At 36.3% G+C, this 5,764-nt stretch overlaps 1 pseudogene; it reads left to right on the top strand.

Moving 5' to 3' along the window:
* The first annotated feature begins 1,251 nt into the window (after positions 1-1,251).
* LOC145010135 (heat shock 70 kDa protein 18-like) lies at positions 1,252-5,444 on the top strand (annotated as a pseudogene).
* Positions 5,445-5,764: the final 320 nt, after the last annotated feature.

Below are 5,764 nucleotides of genomic sequence, written 5' to 3'. Positions count from 1 at the left end.
CCACACTACATCATCATTTTCAATAAAAAAAAAAATTAAAATAGTAGATGTTAGTTAAAATTGAAACATTGTATTATTATATTATATATAATAAAAACCAAGTGGTTTATGAATAGTATAGTTTTGAGTTTTAGAATTTGGATACAACAATTTTGTATGTTGTCAAGTTTGATCGTTGTACTAAATTTATTACAAAGTCTGTCTGACATCAAGTTGTTAGGACCTGAGTCGCTATGCGAACACTTAACACAAGACTGAAATCAAGACTAAAGTTATTACAAAGTTTGAACCTGTAATTCATAAAAATGTTTTTATATATGGGTTTTTAATAGAAATAATTTATTTGTTTAAATAGTATACTATTTGAGTTTGAAACTTTGGCCACAAGATTGTCATATGTTGGCAGGTTTGATCATTTTGTAGAAAATAAATTACAAAAATATCCCTATAATTTAAAAAAAATGGTCTACCTGTTTAAAAAAAATTAGAAAAATGGTCGTTGCGTGAGAGTACATTTACAGATTATTCCACTCAGCAAATTAGAGATTGGAACTTGTTAGTTTAACAAAAACAATTGAAAATTACTAATGTATCCCCCGGAAAGCAAGTGAGTGAGCAATTTCTAGTTAATTTAAATAAAAAGGAAAATTACAAAGCAGAAAAAAACTCACTATTTTGTTGCAATCCGTGGTGACAGGGATGGTGTGGACTGTGGACGGTCATGCGGCGTATATGGCACATTGGCCATGTATCCTTATCGAGTTTTGGTTTCGGTTCGGGTTTTCGGACCAAACCCTCGTCACTGCTTGCAACCATACCCATGACCTAATTATAGTAGTAGTTTTTGGAAATTTAAATACAGAAATGAATAATTGATTTATGATGAAAATACAGATATGATAACAAAACAACCGCGCATTATGTATCACACTGTAAATTTATATCATTGAACACACTTTATTTGAAGCATAAGACACAGGATAATCGGAAATGTTTAAAGAAAATTTCCACTTTATTCGTTGGGAATCCAAAAGACACAATCTCTTAGAATCTTTGCATCATGATCATATAAAATAAAACAAAACACTAAGTTGAGAGTAATTAAATTTCACAAAACGATACATATTCCTAATGGCTACTATGAATGCTATAAAACCAGACAATCGCGAGCGGACATCATAAACTCATTGCGTTGTTTCGTGAGCGTTCATTATTGCCTTATTGCTTGTTTCTGTTTGAACCTGTAGAGTAATGGCGAGTTGGGAAGGTGGAGCACCAGCAATTGGAATTGACTTGGGCACCACATACTCATGTGTTGCTGTATGGAAAAACAACAGAATCGAGATCATACCCAATGACCAAGGAAATCGAACGACGCCATCTTGTGTTGCTTTCACTGATTCTCAACGTCTAGTTGGTGATGGTGCCAAGAATCAAATTGCAAGGAACCCTGCTAATACTGTATTCAGTAAGTTTCAACATTCTATACATGATTTAATACTTTTATTGCATGGCTGATATGGTTAAGTAATGGAATTTTAGATGCAAAGAGGTTGATCGGCCGGAGGTTCAGTGATGTCATGGTGCAGGAAGACGTAAAGTTAATGCCATTCAGGGTCATAGAAGGGCCCGGCGACATGCCAAAAGTTGTTGTTACTCATAAGGGTCATGAACGACAATTTTCTACCGAGGAAATTTCATCAATGGTTCTAGTCAAGATGAAAGAGATTGCGGAGGGAGGCATATATCGGTTGCACTGCTGTCATCACTGTCCCGGCTTATTCCAATGACTGTCAGCGTCAAGCAACCAAGGATGCTGCTACTATTGCTGGCCTAAATGTCCTTCGCATGAACAATGAGCCAACTGCAGCTGCAATTGCTTATGGTGTAGACAATAGATTCAATGGAAAGAAGAATGTGCTTATCTTTGATCTTGGTGGTGGCACCTTCGATGTCTCTCTTCTCACCATTGATGGAGAGGGTAAATTTGAGGTGAAGGCTGTTGCTGGTGACACTCATTTGGGAGGTGAGGATTTTGACAACCGAATGGTAAATTATTGTGTTGATGATTTTAAGAAGAAATGGAATAAGGATTTGAGAGGAAATCAAAGGGCACTAGGAAGGTTGAAAGTTGGTTGTGAGAAAGCAAAGAGAATTCTTTCATATGATACTCAAGTTTCAGTTGAACTAGATGTGCTGCTGGATGGTATTGACTTTTCTATGAAGATTACTCGTGCCAAATTTGAGGAGTTAAATATGAGTTTCTTTGCGGAGTGTATCAAGCAAGTGGAGAAATGTTTAGTGGATGCTAATCTAAACAAAGGTAGTGTAGATGAGGTAATTCTTGTTGGTGGATCAACTAGGATTCAAAAGGTCCGAAGTATGTTACAGGAGTTCTTTGATGGGAAGGAGCTATGCAAGCAAATCAACCCTGATGAAGCTGTAGCTTATGGGGCGGCAATTATGGCTTCCAATTTGGGTCAGGCTACCAAGATGATAAAGGAGTTGATGCTATTGGATGTCACTCCCTTGTCCCTTGGTACAGAGGTAGATGGGGAAAGAATGAGTGTTATAATCCCAAGTAACACTCCTATACCAACCAAGAAAACAGGAACTTTTATAACAGCCTTTGACAACCAGTCTTCTATGGACGCAATGGTGTACCAAGGTGAACGGACTAGATCTAGTGATAATTTCTTGTTCGGATCGTTTACAATATCAGGAATTCCACCTGCCCCTAAAGGAGTTGCAGTAGTAGAGGATTGTTTTGAAATAGATGTTAATGGTATCCTTACAGTTACATCTAAGGTAGTATCCACTGGTAAGACCAAAAGCCTTACTGTTACCAATCTTTGTGGGAGATTGTCAAAGCATGAGATAGAGAAAATGATGAAAGATGCTGAGAAGTTCAAACTTGAGGACCAAGAGTTCAAGAGGAAAGCTGAAGCATACAATGCCTTGGAGGATTGCATATATGACTTGGAGAATAAGATTAAAATAAAAGATATGCCCCCAAAGGACTTGAAGAGCCTATGTAATGCAATTTCTGATACAAAGGAATGGCTTTCTACAGGTAAAGTTGCAGATGTTGATGAAATTGAGCGTAAGAAAGGGATCCTGGAGTTTATTGCCCGGCTTGCATTTTCTAACTAATTCCATACAATACTTACTAGGATGTGTGCTGAATTTTGGGATCAGAATTCTGTGATGTATTGGAGTAGATGTTTTTCAACTTGCTGCATTTTAGTTCAAACCCAAAGGAATCAAACCAAATGCTCTAGATCAATCAAAAATTTAAACACAAAATGCTAAAATAAAGCTTTGTCGCAACTGAAGGTCGTATTACGGGTTTTAAAAAGCGTCCTAACATGTGTTAATTGGTAATTGCAAATTATTTGTCAAGTACATATATGTACTTGTGATACAAACTTGTGGAGATGGTAATTGAACTATTCCAAATCAACTAACATGATTACACGACTTACGGAGTTACGGGTAAACATATTAAACGAAAAAGTGAAGGAAAACCTAATTAACTGACATGACCGAACCATTACTAAAAAAAGGTGTTTTTTTTTTTTTTTTTTTTTTGATTAACCACATACATACGGTTTGGTTATGGTTTTCATTTAAAACCGAACCCCCAAAAACCGAACCGAATTGAGTAAAAAATATTATTAAAATTTTTCAATATAATATAATATTAAATATGTGGGGCAATATGACTTATTAAGGTAATTAACTTTTCGGTATGTTTACATTTGGGTAACTATTTTTTTTGTGTATACATGTAAGTAACAAACTTGTTGGAAGTGTTCACATATGCACATTATGACCTGCTATAGTAGGTTAAATCCTAGATGTGAATGCTTTCAACAAGTTCGTTACTCAGATGTGTACAAAAAAAAAATAACAAAACTGCACAAAATGGTCCATGTGGTTAGCTCAAAATTGTCATTTTGGTCCAAAAAAAGTTTGGATTAGCACCATAAGTCCAAACATTTCATTTTATTGTGAGTTTGGTCCAAAAATTTTGAAACATTTTATAATGATGGATTTGCCTTTTATTATTTTGTTTTATATTTTTCTTTTATTACAGTAATTAGAAAACAATTAAAAATAAAACAAAAATAAAATATTCTCTCTCTCTCTCTCTCTCTCTCTCTCTCTCTCGTCAAACGAAAACCAGATCTTAGATATGTTTCTTCTCTAGACTTTTCTCCTTAAACACTCAAGGAAGGGAAAATATAGGGAAGATCGAATAATGGAGAAAGAAAAAAATGAAATCAGAAGACGAAATCAGATCGAGTTCGTCGGTTCTCGGGTTCTTCATCTGAACACACACATGGTAATCTGAAGACGAAACGACGGAGGATAAAACCTTGAATCGAAATCCGACTCTTTGCCTCATCCCTCCAACAGTAGTCTCCAGTCACAAGCTCATGTCTTCGATGTCCTCAGACGAGAACGGATCTACGCCGGTGAAGTCTAGAAACCAGAATGGTGGCGACCGAAACCCTAATTTGTGAAGCTCCTCGAATCATCTCTCTGTAACAATGACTTACAAAGAATCAGAATAGATCAGATGATGAAGGAATAGTGGTTGGAGGAGGCGCTTATGAATGATTTGATTGTGGGTGAAAGGATGGGTGTTTGGGATTGTGACTTACAAAGAATTGAAACCCCTTATTTTTATCTCTCTTTTTTTGTCTTTTACATTTCCAGCTGTTAGGGATTGTGATAATGGAGGAATAAGGGAAGTCTTGGATGAGAAGGCTATGGTTTTACAGATCAGGTAATTAGTTCTTGTGATTCTACAAATCCTGTAATCAGGTGTTCTTGCGGGTTTATAAATCCGATTATTATTATTGCTTTACAAATCTGATTGTTCATGTGTCGATTTATATTGACCTTATTAAATCTAAGTTTGGTTTGAGCTTCATATATTTATGAAAAACTGAGATTAGTTGTTGTGGGTGTATGTGTATTGATGTTAGTTCAAATCTTCATCGGGTTCCCAGGTCTTCATAATGTTCATCTTCGTATGTTTGTATATAAATCAGGAAGGAAGATAGATGGTGTAAAATCTCAAGAACACTTTGATGGATCTAAACTGGACTTTGATCATTTTCTGGAAAACCGATTATAAGACTACCAAGGAGGATCTAAAGTCATCTGATGTTGTTTGTTTGATCATAACATTAGATATTTTAGCTTCGATCTGGGTGTTGACTTATTCTGATGATGATGTTCTTGATTACAGTGCCCATCAAACTTCACTGATTATCAAGATGATAAACAAATCCTTCAAAAATATTTGCCAAAAAAAACGAAGGTTTACAGATATAAACGATGGCGACGAGATCGGAGAAAGGGTTTACAAATGGACGGTGGTGGTGAAGACGATAAGGGCTGAAGGTGAAGCTGAAGGCGGTGGTGGCTGACGGTGGAGTCGACGATGAGGGGTTCTTGAGAACCATGAATAACAAATGAAGAAGGACAGAGAGAGAGAGTGTGTGTGTGTGTGTGTGTGTGTGTGAGAGAGAGAGAGAGAGTGAGAGTGAGAGAGAGAAAGGGAGAGGGAGAGAGAGAGAGAGGGAGAGGGAGAGAGAGAAAGAGATAGTGTGTGAGAGAGTAAGAGTGAGAGAGGGAGGGAGAGAGAGAGAGAGAGAAAGAGAGAGAGTGAGAGAGAGAAGAGAGAGAGATTTATTTTTATTTTTTATTTTTTTTAAATCTAAAAATCAGAAAAACAATTAAGAAAAAA

This window comes from Lactuca saligna, chromosome 8 (genome assembly GCF_052625555.1).
Source record: "Lactuca saligna cultivar CGN05327 chromosome 8, ASM5262555v1, whole genome shotgun sequence".
NCBI classification, from domain to species: domain Eukaryota; kingdom Viridiplantae; phylum Streptophyta; class Magnoliopsida; order Asterales; family Asteraceae; genus Lactuca; species Lactuca saligna.
The sequence above is the reverse complement of the archived record's forward strand: the minus strand, read 5'-3'. Positions and strand labels throughout refer to the sequence as shown.